At 43.8% G+C, this 16094-nt stretch overlaps 1 long non-coding RNA gene across 1 annotated transcript; it reads left to right on the forward strand.

Moving 5' to 3' along the window:
* The first annotated feature begins 1226 nt into the window (after positions 1-1226).
* Positions 1227-7519, forward strand: LOC107308242. The gene is made up of 4 exons (XR_001552705.2): positions 1227-1856; positions 2114-2247; positions 5162-5339; positions 6014-7519. It is a non-coding gene; the product is annotated as an uncharacterized LOC107308242 (long non-coding RNA).
* The last annotated feature ends 8575 nt before the right edge of the window (positions 7520-16094 follow it).

A 16094-nucleotide genomic window follows, 5' to 3' on the forward strand; every position in this document is an offset into this window, starting at 1 on the left:
GGAATCTGCAATGGAGGGTTGTTATGGTAATTGCGTGTATAAGAGATGGATAGCTGCGTACACAAGTGCATGCAGTCATATTTCACGAGTTTCCAAGGAAAATGAAACTACGTGGTAGACAGAAGAAGTGTAGCTGCTTTTTAACACATAACCCAGCTCTGTGAATGCTAGCAGGGCTCAGTATTGCTCCATTCTGTTTTGGGGCAGTGCAGCAAACTGCTCCATAATCACAGGATGGAGAGTGGCTACAAGTGAGAAGGGGCCATCCCAGTTCCTTCACAATAAAAGTCCAGCCCTCCAGTTAACATCTTTATTTTCAATTATTCCATCAGTTTTCTTTGACCTTTTGATGGCCCTGCTTTTGGGAAATTAAAACAGGAGTTGTCTCTTTTGAGCCAGCCCATCGGCAGTTCTCAATAAATAGTTCTTTCTCTCAGTGCCAAATATCACAAGAAAAGGCTATTGTGAAAGAGCAAGTCAAGGTGAGATCAGGAGCCATGGCTTAATTGCTGCTCCAGCTTTGCAAATACTCTCCTTACAATTACATGACTTGTTTTTAAAGCAGGACAGTAGCAGAGAGGAAGAACTCTCCAACACATTCTCAGGAAACAGATGGAGGACTGGGCTCATAATGTAGTCCTTGATAAATTGTACAGGATACCACTTAACATCAGGTCCGTGGACTGCATTAGCCTTGACAGATTATTCTTTCCAACAGGCAATAACACAGTGCTTAGCATCCCTGCTCTGTTTTGCTAGATCATTTCCTCAAGAGGGGGGAGAAGCCCAGGAGAGCTGGCAGTGGGATCCTGACCACCAGGAAGGTCTCGCTGCTGCTATGCATGTCACAGCTCAGGTGTCCAGTGCTACACAGTGCCCTTAACTGAAGCAATACAGAGGGTGGGCATTTTGTTTCATCCATCCAGAAGGGCCAGAGCTGGTCTGCAGTGAGTTTTTCACCTCCATCCTAAGCCAGATCGTTGCTTTTTGTGGTTATGGAGAATGATACTGCCTCTTATCATAATAGAGGGTGGAGACACTTTTGATATAGACAGGAGGCTATTGTTCTTTAGGTTGGATGAGAGGCCTGCATTACATTAGGGTAAATAGTATCAGTTCAGAGGGACAAGACAGCACCTGCCCCAAATAGTTTATGGTATTTGCAACTGTGAGAGGCTGGGTGGAAGAAAAAGGCCGTTCTCCTGCTCGCTGACAACAGAAGCATGAAGATCTTGTAGGACACTCACATTCGAATTTCCTTTCATCAGAGACCTGAACAGAGGAGTGGAAAAGAAGGAGACCTGTGCCCAGGCTGGGAGTGGTGCATGGCTGGGGCACTATAGGCACTCATGGGCCCTCCCTTTTCCAGATAAACCACCATGATTTCTGAGTTTTTACCTCCTTTTTAGCACTATTTGTTGTGGCAATTTAATAAAATGCTATCAGAGATTATGTTCTGTCATTGTTATTTCTGTTTGTCTTCATGTAACAGTAACCACTACAGAGAGAACCAAGACGTGAACTCAGAGGAAAAGTTCAGAAGCAAAGAGCAGCCGTAGGAAATGCTGCAATGGAAACAAAAGCAGGAATTGTCAAACATGTAGGAAATCATTGCTGTTTCAAATTCATTGAAGATGCTGGAATCATTCCAAAGCAGAGCCAGACTGTTAAATCACATGAGAGTGGCTGCACTGAGTCAAATCAAAAGCTCATCAAGGCAGTATCCTTAGTTATCAGTAGCAGCTGCTGAAAAAGCAGAAAAGAAAGAGGACAAGAACGTACCTAACTAATTTCTGATAAAATCTGTACTTCAGGGATTTCTGGAGCTGTCCATTGTGACCAGGCTATTCTCTAAGGTGAGTCCACCTTGACCTTTCTGTCCCAGTGTTCACTGTTTTGTCTGTTTGTACTTTTGACATTCCAAAAGGTTATGGCAGGGAGAAAAATATGGTTGTGACTCTCCCTGCTGTGTGGAAGAGTGTTCCCCTTTAGTTTGCTTGTAATGCTCTGCCTGATCATCTCATTCAGTGTCCCCTGCAGTGGGTCATCGCACACATCTTGACCTACCTAAAAAGATACGTGATTTTAGATTTCACCTAATTTTCTTTCCCAGACTGAAGAATCCCAGCCCATTCAGTCTCTCCATTCACAGAAGATGACCACCTTTCTATCTTCATCTGTGCCTTTTCTGAAGGGTTCTCAAGAGTAAAACAAAGTGTGGCCTCCTCGATATAAAACACCTTGCTGGTGAGTATTGCCTTCTTCTGACCTGACTGACATTACAAGCAGTCATGAGGAATGTGTAATGAGCAGAACTTCTGTAGGTACAATTCATGCAAATAGTACAGATTCTGCATTGCGGAATGGGAAAAAAAGATAATTTTGCCATCTCTGCCACTCTGCCAGTGATACAAGCTATTTCTAGTCACCACAGGCAATGCAGCAGCCCGGTGACACTGCATTGTTCAAGGTTGGACAGAACAGAATTAATAGCAGAAGATATTTTAATGAAAACTGAGCACAAGGAAAGGAGTGATGTGTTTGGATTTGCTTTATAGCCCGAGATGCAAAGCAGGTAGGAATATGCTGGATCCATTCCAGCCATATTGCACAGCAGCGTCCAAAGATATCAGCGCTAAAGAGCCCTTTTATTTTTCTAGCCATGCCTCAGTAGTCAGGAGAACTTGTTCTGTGGGCTGGAAGCCAAAAGGCCCAACTGCCTGACTTTTCAAAGCTGATGTTTACTGTCCCTTGTATCACAAAGCTGCTGCCTGGAGAGCAGCTGGCCTGAGGTGTCTGGAACAATCCCAGCCACAGTTTCATAAGAAACTCTTTCTACGTCTCTGCTTTCCCACAAAGGCTCATATTTTATGATTGCTGGTGGGCAGGAGGCTGATGAAATGTGTAGCTGATCTGAAAACATAAAAAGGCAAGAGACAGATTAAAAATTATACCAGTCATGGCTCGGCCTGTGAAATAAATAACACACATAGTCATTGTGCAAGGAGGAACAACAAACTCACTGCCCCCTCAACCGGCTGGTTTCCTGTCTGTGGTATAATGGGTGGGAGTCTGGGTGGTAAATTTACACCTTGCTAAAAACTAGATTATAAATTCATTGTCCTTTCCCTTCATCCTCCTCTTCCTCCACATCCTCTCCAAAGCTGAGCTGGATTGTACCCGCATCATTTTCACTACATATATATATATATATATTTTAAAGTCCCAAACCTCGCTTTCTGGTGCCTAAGAACTAAGGTTTTTTGAAACAGAATCTCCCTTTGAACCAGAAATTGGGTGAAATGCAGAACTGTCAGCTTTGACACCATGGAAACCGTGAACTCTATTCCTTTCCTGGTGGTCCCTTTCCATTTGAGTGGAGGATCACAGGAGTGAAACTAAATGAGCCAACACCTTGCTGGTTTACAGTCCCTTTGGAGAAAGGCTGGAGCTGGGTCTGTCAGACTTCCCATAATAAGCTGAAAAACAACAAAAGCTGGTGAGTCAGTAATTACTCATCTCTGTCAACATTAGCCATATCCGTGATGTAGCCTCCATGCCCCTAGGTGCCATGCCCTCTTTTGCCCCTGTGTCATGGCTCCTGGAGGGCCACAGACCTTCTGTGTGGCCCTTTCACCTCCACTGACAGTAGCTACCATCTTGCATCCTCCATAGGCCACCTGCATGGATTTGTCTGTAAATGAACACCGTGGCTGCCCCTTCAGCCTACCATGTGTTGGTAAAGCTGCTCAAGGGTTGTGAGTATTGAAGCATATCTTGAGGCAGAGCTGAAAGAAAGCAGATTACTGAGGTGGTTTCAGAAGGTGTGTCCTGAGTGCAGGCCAATTCCTTTCACCCTGATTCTCTTCTGATACTCATACATCCTAGCCCATGCCAGCAAAAATGAAAGTATTGAGTAGAATATGAGCCCCAGATGTACAAACACCAGTTTATCCCAATCTGTTAGTTGAACATGCTTCACACTGCTACAAGATGAACATAAAAATATGATCTCCAAATGCCTGACAACCACAGATTTGCCAATGCACTTCTTACAGATCCAGAAGAAGGCAGAGAACTGGTAGAAGACCCATTTGTTTTTTGCTATGTTGGTTTGCTGCAGTTAGGATACAGACATGTTGGACTTTCTGGCTCATGTTCTTCACTGAGAGATATGCCCAAAATCCAGCAGCCCCACTGCTGTCTGTCTTTTGGCAGATGAGAAATGGACTTGAGAACAAACAAGACCACCCCGCTCCCCTTCCACACACACACTTTTTTAGTAGGATTTCCACAAAACATCCCAGAATACTCCCCAGCTCAAATGAGGAAAGAACAGCATGCAAGAACTCCCAATTGTGTGGGGCTAGCTTCACTACCTAAATATTGCCTTGCATTGCAGTGTCAAGAGGGTTGTTTCTCAGAGATAAACTGAGGCAGGGATGTTTATTTTGATGGTTATGGGACAGTCTGTGTATATGATTCATGACAGATATGTTTATCCACTGGGAACTTCAAGTAGATAAAATATTCATTCCAGCTAATACATTCACTGGGAATGATAAGAGTAAAGGGAAACCAAGTATGCTATTTTTATTTGTCTAAGTACTTGTGTTTCTCACATAAAGAGACACGAGGATGCTGCATTGCAACCTTCTCTTCTCCCAGAGACAGGATGAGGGTACCATTTCTTTTAATTGAGTAAACTGTTGTCAGCACACAGCCCAGAAGTCTCCAGCTAACCTGGAAAGCAGCCAGATAAACAAGATTGCTCCATTTTGAGCCTCAAGTGTCATTGAAGTGTGACATATTTGCAAACACAGCCTTGGATGGAAAACGTACTGTGACGCAGCAAGATGGGGAGTTAAAGCATCCTGCTTTCCCTTCTCATTTTTATAGTCTGAAGAACGTGTCTTTTGAGAGTATGGACTTGTCCCCCTAGTGTAGCTGTTCTCCAAGCAACCTTCCTAACTGCATCATGCAGAGCCCTCTTCCCTTTCTCTGATAGCCACACAATCACCTTGTGGCTAACAAGCTAATGTAGCTTTTGCTTCTGTGGGAAGTACCATTTGAGAAGTATTAATGCACTTTGGCTTTCTGGAACATGATGAGGGATTTTATTGTTCTTTGGATAAAATTGGCCATCAATTTCTGCTTTTAGGTTTTATTTCACTCCAACCCAGACATCTGTTCTCCTCCAAGGTGGAAATAAAGGAGATAGGTTGGCATCTGATGAGCCAGCACTTCAAAGACCAGCACTGGCTTAGCTCCAGTTTCAGGATTCTTGTTCCCGTACACAGCCTTCAGATCTGTTCAATGCTATGCTATAGTTTTCTATGGTACGTTGCTCTATTTCTCCTCTTCCTTCCCTTCCCTTCCCTTCATTTTCTTGTCCTTGACTGGATCTCAGGTCAGATAACATACACTTTAGTTTTGAACACCACAGATCAGATAAACCATAGACTTCTTCTCTGCCTCTTGACTGAGGCCTCATCTGGGGCTCTTTGCCACCATGGGGTTACAGGCAGAGTCCCTTCCAGCTGGTATGCTGCTAATTCAGTGGCCCTTTCAGGTGCCACATCACCCACTGCCAACTGTTATGTGGATTATATACACAGGAATTGCTTTGCCAGAACAGGCTGCTGGTCCATCTTGTGCCTAATGCAAGGGGTTTTAGAGAAAGACATAAAAGGCTTATAATGAATCCAATTAGTCAATATTGTACCAGTGGGGGATATTTCTCCCTTACATCAGCTGGTTATCAGATTATGTACCCTGAAGCGTGAGGGCTGATAGCCCTTGTCATGTCAGTGTATCTGGAGTAGTTGCAGATGCTCTTCTTATTCATATTTATATACAGGAACAAAATCAACTCAGACAGAAGAAGGCACAGCTCCTCTAGTTTCAGTGTTGTCAAACCAGTAGTGAATCAGAGAAATCTATTGATTAAAGATACATCTTCGAAAACGGAACAATAACGTCAAGCTTTGATTTTTTTTCTCCCCTGCATTAGAAAACAGATCTGTTCCTACAGAAGAAGAGCATTGCTTACACTGCAATATTCTTAAATAGATTATTTCAACATGGGCACAGCAATTTTAAAAAACAACCAACCAACCACCACCACAAACAACAACAAAAAAAACCCAGCTGGCATTTACTGAAGCAGACTTTATACAGGAGCAAGATCAATCTGAGGAATGTAAACCTCAAGTGCCTACTATAATATTGATATGCACTTCAGATCTCAGAGTTTTGTAATACATTTTTAATGAAGAAACACTTTATAGAAACAGAGTGGGGCCCTTCAGAATATTGCCACGGTATTTTCTGCTGAATCCATCTGACTTTAAAAGCAACAGAACAGCATTGAAGGTAGGTATAATATGCCCCCTCCCCACCCCAACCGTCCCCCCCCTAAATTCCACTATTTATGAGGAATGTGGCTTTCATTTGTGAGAAGTAAGTGTGTGGTGAGTGTGTGTGTGCATTTAGACAATGGCAACAACCTGTTCTGCTGTTTGTGATGAGAGGTCGCTGAGTTCTGTACGTAGGGACTAGTTCCTCTGATGAATTTACCCAGTCCTCTTTATGTAGTTCAGGGCGATTCATGGACTGGTGTGTGGCAACATAAATCATCCTGCAGATTTCTCCTAATTTTTGCTGCAATTATTGCTTTGAGTGTTCAGTAATTTACAAATCAAGCCTGGTCCTGATCACCTCAATCACACTGGTTTATTTTTGCTTCCAGTCTGGGATTCCCCCAAGGCATCTGGGAGCTGTAAGGAGAAGGACACGTACAGTGTGTGCTGTTATTGTAGGAGAATATCCATTTGTAAAAGTTCTGCTTAGTGTGTTTTTTGCATTACTGACACATTCATTTTTTAAACGGTGGAGAGGCAACAGGACAGGCGCTGTATGAATCAGAAGATGAAGTGTTTGCTATAGAACCTACCACTCTTGTAATTAATAGTGAAACATTTGTTAATATCTGGTGAACACCTGCATATACTATTCCTAAGAATAACATTTAATTCCAGTTCCTCCAGGAGAAACGTTACAGAGCCATGCTTCTTTCCTATGATGTGGTACATTTGAAAATAAAATAAGAGGTTGGTGCTTGGAAGAGTTCCTAGAGCTTTTCCAATTCATCATCTGTCTTTCTTTAATGTCTCTGACTTCATTCCCAATATGTCATGCTGTTGCAATGCTTTTCTGCAGCTGTCACCCCCACCTTCACACAGGGTTAAAGTGACACATTTGTTAGGACTGTTCTAGGGCCCCTTTCAGGGTCCCAGATGTTCATTTACACTCATGCCAAAGGACTGCACAGAGTGGGTATTTACATCAGTAGGTGGAATCATAGAATCATTAAGGTTGGAAAGACCACTAAAATCACCTAGTTCAGCCATCAACCCTTGCCTACGACCGCTCTAAAACATGTCACTCAGTGACACACTTACCCTTTTCTTCAGCACTTCCAATGACACTGAATTCACCATCAACATGGGCAGACTGTTCAAATGAATCACCACTTTCTGAGAAGAAACTTTTTTCCTAATATCCAGCCTCGTAGGAGTATAACACTCTCAAAATTACCTTTCCCACTAGATAAGAAGGAGAGGCTTTTAGAGGCTGGATCAGACCCTGAGTGACCTGATGTAGTTGTGTATGTCCCTGTTCACTACGGGAGTTGGACTAGATGACATTTAAAGGTCATAGAATCATAGAGTCATAGAAATATAGAACAGCCTGGGTTGAAAAGAACCACAGTGATCATTCAGTTTCAACCCCCTGCTATGTGCAGGGTCACCAACCACCAGACCAGGCTGCCCAGAGCCACATCCAGCCTGGCCTTGAATGCCTCCAGGGATGGGGCATCCACAGCCTCCTTTGGCAACCTGTTCCAGTGCATCACTACCCTCTGTATGAAAAACTTCCTCCTAATATCTAACCTAGACCTCCCCTGTCTCAGTTAAACCTTCCCTGTCTCTTCCAACTCTAAGAATTCTATGATTCTCTGATTCCAGAGATTAGCCCAGAGAGGCCAGGCCTGTCCATGGGATGCTATGTTCTGATGAGATTCACCCTCTGCTCTCACTTGGGGTCCTTTTTGTAGTATGTTGTTTCAATTATCTGATTTGGGTTGCATTTCTCTGGAAAGCTGGGTGACAGAAAATCACAGTTTGGTGAGCACCTGTACAAGGAGACATCTGGAGCGTGCATCCAGATGAAGAACTTGGAAATGTTCCCAGGTGCAGTAATATAGACACAACTGTAGAGCATCCACATTAAGCTCCTTTTCTAAACTACCATCTGGAGGAAAGTCTCTCCTTCTGTGTTGCAAATTAAATCTAAAAATGGGTGATAAATGATAATAGCCCTCCATAACCTAGCTATGAGGAGAAGTAGGGCATTTTGACTTGCTGGAGTTTTGGATATGCTTTCAATTGGTGTCATGCTGGGATAGTAATCAACGTTTGGGATGCCCTTCCAGCTTATGACTCAGCACAGCTGAATCCTCCTTCTCTGAAAATTGGATGAGCAATCAAAATGTCCAATGAAAATCAAAGATGCAGGATGGTTTTTATATCTTTCTCACAAGCATTCATCTTCATATGCTTTCTGAATATTCCAAAGTGTTTTGGCACATATTATCCTGTAATATTTTGTTTCTGCTCTGGGAGTTAATGAAAACTCATCAAAGGCAATCTTATATTGACACTTAGATGCATGCTATCTCTGTTAGAAGTTCTTCCCTATTCATTTTCATTAATATAAAAGTAGAGGGGCTGAGCCTTAGTTTCTGATTTACTTACTGTCTGTTCCTAGTAAAAGGATTTCTTCAGAGGACAAACTGCAGAAACTGAATGTTGTGAACAAAATTCCAGCAAAGCTACTATAGTGATCCCAGACATGAATTTGTCCCCCTCTATCTACTTTGACTTTTTGCCTATTTACAAAGGATTTGGCTGAAAAAAAGCCCTTGTCTTGACTATGTCTAAAGTTCAGTTTATTTTTACTTGGGTCCTGCAGGACTCCTAAGGATTGCAGGCACCAGACAGCTGTGTTTAGCCTTGTCTGTTACAGTAAAGTCAAGGAAACCTATCATAACTGGCAAGCCTTCTAAAAACACGATTGCTTATGAATTACAAAAGCAGAAAACATTCAGATGAAAATAAACTGTTATGAGACAAAAAAGACACCCACCCTTTCCCCTGTTACTTCTTAAAAAACAGGGAATTTGCTTTGATCAGACTTTTAGGTGAGAGCAGATCGCCTGGAAGTTATCTTCAAGCTAACAAAATAGTGATAAGCAAGGGAGGAAATGGAGCCAAGATATGGCATGTTTGTGAAAAGGCAAGAATCTGGCCATTGTAACTATCTCCTCCAAGATCTCCCAGAAAGGACGTTACAAAAAGAGTCTATCTGAGCCCTAAACAGGATTTCCATTCTTGCACAGTTGGACTGTGTGCATGGCTTTACATGGATTTACATGGAAACATTCTTTGAAGGAGACCTAGAGAGACACAATAATTCGGCCACCTCAAGCCACTGTTCCCCTCACTGAGACAGAGTCAAAATATACAGAGCAAATGCAAATAAATTAAAAACAAAAGCAACAACAAATGACAACAACAACAACAAAACCCTAATTAATGGCCTCTAGCAAGAAGGAGTTGAAGAGGGATTTCGAGTCCAAGAATATACTCATGCCCAAGCTGCTTCCGAAAGTGAAAGAACCAACTCCACCAGGGAACCCTTCAAGATAAGTAAAGGAAAAAAAAAAAAAAAAGGTGTGAAAAATAAAAGATCATGGGAACACGTTTGATTTGGTCAAAGTTACACAAGTGTGTAGCAGGTCAGCCTGGAGGCAGGTTGCTATGAATTCAGCTTTGCCAGCCTCTTGACAGAGGGCTTGTGTGAAACAGCTGGAATGCTCCAGTGAAAACAAGCCTTTGAGTTTCATGGAGTGGCTCCAGGTTTAAGATGGAGTGAGTGAGAGGAGAATTTGCAGCTAAAGAGCCTGGCTCTGCAGGACGGTTGCCAACAGGAGAAATGGAAACTGCCCCTGCTCAGGGGGGACCCACCACTACATCACCAAAACAGAAAAAACCCCAAGAGTGAGTCACCCCATCCTCAAAAGAGCAGTGGGATGAATGTGGATTCCTCCTTCTTTCATTTGTCTTCAACAACTTCAGCTGCCTGCTCAGCTTTCAAACCCCTAAAATCTGAATCTGGGGGGGGGAACTCAAAGAAAAGAGCTTCTTGCCCCAAAGGGGCCAAGGCCACTGAGTAGATATGCAGAGGGCTGCACCTCCTTATCAGTCAGGGTTCCTCCACCCAGCTATATTTAGAGTAAAGAAGCCCAACAGCACAAACAGGATTTGCGCGTGTAGTTATCTTGTTTGTCTGGGTTTGGAGTAGCAGCAAACTGCTTGACAGGACATTCAGAGGAAGGTGAAAACAAACAGCCTTCCATCTGGAGCTTCTCTGAGAGCACAGATTCATCAACCTGAGAATCCCATGTAAGCTGAAGTCACATGGAGAAAAGGTCAGAAGTAATCATGGGTCTGAGGAGAATCAGAGACTCTTAAACTGCTCATCCAGAAAGGCTTCTGCTTAACACATGATTTTGCAGTTCTACCCATGCTGTGATAGATGTAATTCTTAGATAAGAATTACAAAATGTAGGATATAAAAAGTCTTTCTATTTGAACTCGTGTTGATTATGCTAAGCACAACTCAGTTCTTCAAGAGAGAGTAAATACCAGCAAAGGGGAGTGTGTCTTGCAATTCAGTAAAGAGCACTTTGACTCTATGTGCTGCTGGATATAACGACACGATCCTGAAATAATTTAAGACAAGGGGAGACAGTCCTACAGGTGGCTTAGAATGTGTCCTGAGCCCCAGGATCCCCTTGGATATTGTTGGTGTTAAGGAGATGACCAAGCCCTGTCAAAGCTTTCCAGGTGATGGGTCTGATGCCACCACATTTTGTAGCTCCTGGATCTTGGGGTAAAGAAAGTAAAGGGCATTCTAACAATGCCATTTACATTCTCTTATCTTTGGCTTTGGTTCCCCTGAATTGTCAACAGGGTTGTTTTGCTTCACTCCTAATTTCTCACACAACCTCACCAGGCACAGAGTCTGTGCTGTCAGGGAAGGTAGGAGATGGAAATCACTGAGTATTGTCATGGTCCTTGGTGTGACACTCCATGGCTCCATTGCTGCTTCAGAGCTGGCATAAGAAAGCAGAATGAGCAGCACTCATTTCGGGAGCTGGAGTAAAAAGAGGCCTTGCATCCCACCAAGCTGTGTTAGAGAGCCAGGGAAGTTCTCAGTGCCTTTCACATCCTAATGGCCTACAAAGACATTGTGTAGCTCCTCCCATTGCTTTCCACGGCAGTTTTCCTCCTTGTGTTGCTCCTTCCTTGCCCTTCAGACCAGCCTCCAACCCAGCCCACCAGCTGGCCCCAGGTGGCACAGATGACAGCTGCTATCCATCCAGGTGCAGAGCGGCTGCTGTACCCTCACCTCTCCTCACCAGCCATTACACCCACATTCAGCTGCTGCTAAGTAAAGCAAGGTAGACCAGCAGATTTGCATACCTCTGCAGGAGAGTCCCATGAGGTCTGAAGTGGTTGTGTTTCACTTCAGGTTGCCGGCATATGTGGAGTCAGACAATGGTAGAGATATCAGCAAGCATGGGGAAGTGATGTGTTCGGTCACTTCTGCTTGCCAAGTTGGGTATTTCACTGTAGGATAATTCTCTGGCTACTTATGTAAGTATTCACAGATTCCCAGTCACTACTTTAGTATGGCAGAGATCATCATGACTTTGCTGCTTTTGGCACCAACACCTGTGAGGAAGGGCTGAAGTCTCTGTGTTTGTTCAGTATCTGGAAGAAAAGAACATGGAGGAGTAAAGACTGTGGTGGTTTCAAATAGAACAAAGACTGCTACCCAAGTGAAGTGTTTGCTCTCCATGTCCTTACAGGACAAGACAAGATAGGTGGGACTACAGTTATAGAATAATAAAATCGTTTGAGTTGGAAGGGACCCTTAAAGGTTATCTTGTCCAACTCCCCTGCAATGAACAGAGCATCTACAACTAGATCAGGTTGCTCAGAGGCCCATCCAGCCTGACCTTGAATGTCTCCGGGGACGGAGTATCCACCACATCTCTGGGCAACCTGTTCCAATGCCTCACTACCCTTACCATAAAAAACTTCTTCCTGATATCCAGTCTAAAGTCTCAAAAGAGATTTTTCCTAGGTACTGTGGAAAGCTTTCTTATGGTTAAGATAGCATAGACAGGAAATAGGCTATCAGGAGAAACTGAGTAGCTTAAGTGGTTGTATCAGAGCAGGAGATGGCAGAGGTCCAGAGCAGAATAGATCAGTACTTGAATTTGTTGATTGACCGTGGAATAAACAAGTCATCCAGGTGACCTCTCAAGATCTCTTCTGACTTTGTTCTCTCTGAGTCATATTTATAATAATTATTAATTATAACATGTAGCACCAAGAAGCACTGTTTTGGAGGCTGTGTTAACATGGGCTCCACCCAGGACAACTCAGGGTCAACAGAGATGAGACAATATGTGCCTGGGAGAGAAGGAAGCAGAGAGATGGGAGCCAGCTTCCCCAAAGCTACGTGGTGTCAAAGTGGTGGGAGGAATCTGTGCTTCTGGAGCTAGTGATGTTATGACCAAAGGCCAAGCAGAAACAGTAAGTCCTGTATGAACAGTTGGTCTGAAAGTTTAATGTTGCTTTCAAATTCTTTGAATATTTTGCCTCTTTTCAGGAGGCTACAGAACATCCCATCCTGCCTTTCAGAGGACAAGGAAATGCCCTGAATTACTTCAAATCCCTTATCAAGCACTGGCACACAGTAGATTCTCGAGTGATGAGGAGCACAAGGACTGAGGCTGTTTTCAGTCCGTTTTGATGAAACCCTGAAGTTTTCTTTCAGTCCTTCCTTCTTTTTCACCATGGAAGAGCAAGTGGCTGGTGGTCTGTGAGCTGAAATCCCAAACCACGTAGGGTATTGTTTCAGTAGTGAGTTTTATTTTCAGAGTGAACTAAGCTGCAGCAACTGCCCTTCTTCATGTGCTGGGTTGGGAGCATTTAATAAAGTAGGGGAAATGATCTTTCTGTTAGCCATTAGATCCCAATCTTTTCATGCTCAAAGCCACAGCGGCCACCGGAGGAACTCCCACAGGCTCAGTTGGAGCTGTCAGCTCTGACACTCAAGACTGAGCACAAAGAGCTGCACGCACGCAGCCACGTGTGCAGGGCAGAGCAGCCTGCCCTTGGCTATCTGCTGTCAGCAGGAGCAGCAGACACAGAGTGACGTTATCTCCTACTTCCCAGCACTGGGAAGATGGAGAGGGGGCTGGTGGGCAGCGTGAAGCAGGGAACCTACCTCCGCTCTTTTTATTTCCCCATTCACAAGGCATGTGTGTCCAGCCCTGTGATTGCGGATGGGTGATAGAGGTAAGTCACGCTCCTGGCCATTCTTTACATGTGGATCTGCCCCGCCAGGATGGTGGGAGGAGATGCCGGCAGGGTGATGGCTCACACCAAACCCCTGGAGCACGCCAGCCTGTGTCAGCCTGCCTGCTAGCCAGCAAACAGATCAGGTTGAGCCTACAACTCCAGGCAGCTCAGCACCTGTGAGCACTGTTTTTGTTTCTGACATCGGGGGAGCAATGCTGAGGATACGCAGAGTGACAGGGGAGAGAGCTGCGTTCCTTTGTTCCCTCTGATTTCCCAGAGATGCCAGAACAGCCTTTCCCAGCACTGCCTTAATTGCCTTCTGCATGAGGAAACCAAAACTGCCTAATTAAGGCATCCTGTCAGTAGATTTTTACTCTTTTTATTCTTTCTAGGAATTGCTCTGACTCACCAAACATGCCGCATGGTCATGCATATCCTACTGAAGATCAGCTTGTTTTTGTTTGCCCATTCCTGCACTCCCTTCTTGCTCAGAAATCACGGCACTGAGCACAGTGTAGTAACTGCAGCAGCATCAGCCATCTCAGAGCTCCCTTGCAGGACCGTGATCCCCACCATCCCTGCTCACTGCTGGCTACCCAACTATTCTGCATTCACATAAGGAAGCAGAGGATGGCTGGAACAAACTCTTTTTGGCAGTGACTGATATTTCCTCATTAATGGCCAGTGGTGGTGTCCTCTGGGGGATGTCGCAGTCTGGAGGAGGGCAAGGTATCTTCCAGTCTAGCTGCCATTTGGTATTTATTAGTAGCACTGAACAACAGGGATAACTAAGTCCATGCTCTCTCTCTCTTGAGAGCCATTGGCATTACTTAAAATATCAAAACAATGAAACCAAAGCCAGGAGCAGACTTTTAGGGATATCATCCTTCTGAAAAACAGCAATGCAGTTAACCTCAAGCCTTACAAATAACCTTCCACTCATACATCAACCTGTTTTAACAGACAGCCACCCTCATAGAATGTCCCCGAAAGCAATCATCTCTGGTTACTTCCAGCAGTAAAAGTGTCTGATGAAAGTGCTTTCTGCACTGGGGAGAGCTTGCTGAGACAATATCTTAAGGCTAGAAATTAATCTACTTGGGAAGCCTTTGACCCACCACAAGGTGGTGAGCAAATTGGCTTCTGAGGAGATGACAGTGTGTTGTGTCGCAGCAGCTTCTTTAAATACCTTTGGGTAGCAAACTGGAATGAGTCATTTCACTAGCCCCTGTGGGGTGGGACTTCAAATAGGAGCTGGCATAAGTGTAATAAAAACTACACTATATGTGTTCGTTTCCCACTCTGCTGCTCTACTAACCAAAGTTCTCATGTCATTGAGCAGAAGGGCAGGCCACATTAAGGACAGTTTGGTGACAAGCCAAGTACTGTGGCTTTTATCACACCACTGACAACTCATGGGACACACACAAGAGGTCCTTAATGGAAGGAGAGCAGTAACATCAGTTTGACTTCTACCTAACTGAGGAATATAAGCCCTGTTTATACACACTTGGAGACTGTTGGACACTGTCAGTCCTGGGTACAGTAGATGAAGTGCTGAGCTCTTTGGATGTCTCCCACTTGGATGGTGAGTGAAACACTTGCAACAGCCCATGGGACACAGCTGTGTCTGCCTGCATTTCTCAACAAATGGGCTATCAACATGTAATTGCTCCAGATTTGACCTGCTCACAGTAGCAGGCCTATGCAGGGCATCAGTCTACCTGCTGATAACCAGTCATGGATGAATATCTCTATGTAACACCATCTGGCATAGCTGGAGTTGGCCCTAGCCATTTGTTACTTCAAAGGGAACCTCAGGAAAATGTGGATCCCTCTGTGTTTTGTCAATCCGTCAAGAAAGATGAATTGACAAGCTGGGGGCATCTTGGCTACTGGTACAACAAAATAACCTCTGGGTTACTGGATTGACTGCTAAGACCATTGCCCTTAGAAATAATTTTTGAAAGGTTTCTCTTTTTAAATGTCTGAGGGGATAAAGCGTTTTATTATCTTTGCTACTACTGCATTCACTGCATGAATATGAGAAGTCATTTAAACTCAAGCTACACCCATTTCTACATTGAGTAATTTGTGATAATTATGATACAGTGAAATGAAAAATGAAGTTGTTGAGATGTGATTCAATTTCAGGCCGCCATGCAGGGCGCCATCCACACTATTTGAGTCTAATTGAAGATATTTACTTGGCTACAGATGAAAAGGAAATGATAAGATGATAGTATTAATGCAGATATTTCAAGAAGTAGGGGGTAGGAATAGTTGAAGTTGGCATTCACTGCAGAGAAGTATCTGTTAAATCTCAGCCCCAGTCTTTGCCAGTGTTGAACCAGTTGCTGCAACAGCAGCATCTTTCTTGAGGGATGTTAATAGACATCATTAAAATACAAAGTAAATATTTACAAATGAAAATTTCATAAACAAGCACAATGTGATGCACATGCAAAAACTTGTTTTGGAGAAAGGAAAGAGGCATTGCAGGCACAAAGCAGTCGCTAATGCACGTGCATAGCTTCTGGAGTTTACCTTGAACACAGAAACATTCATTTGCATGGTTAAATGTTGGCT

The sequence above is a fragment of the Coturnix japonica genome, chromosome 1 (genome assembly GCF_001577835.2).
Source record: "Coturnix japonica isolate 7356 chromosome 1, Coturnix japonica 2.1, whole genome shotgun sequence".
Lineage (NCBI taxonomy): Eukaryota > Metazoa > Chordata > Aves > Galliformes > Phasianidae > Coturnix > Coturnix japonica.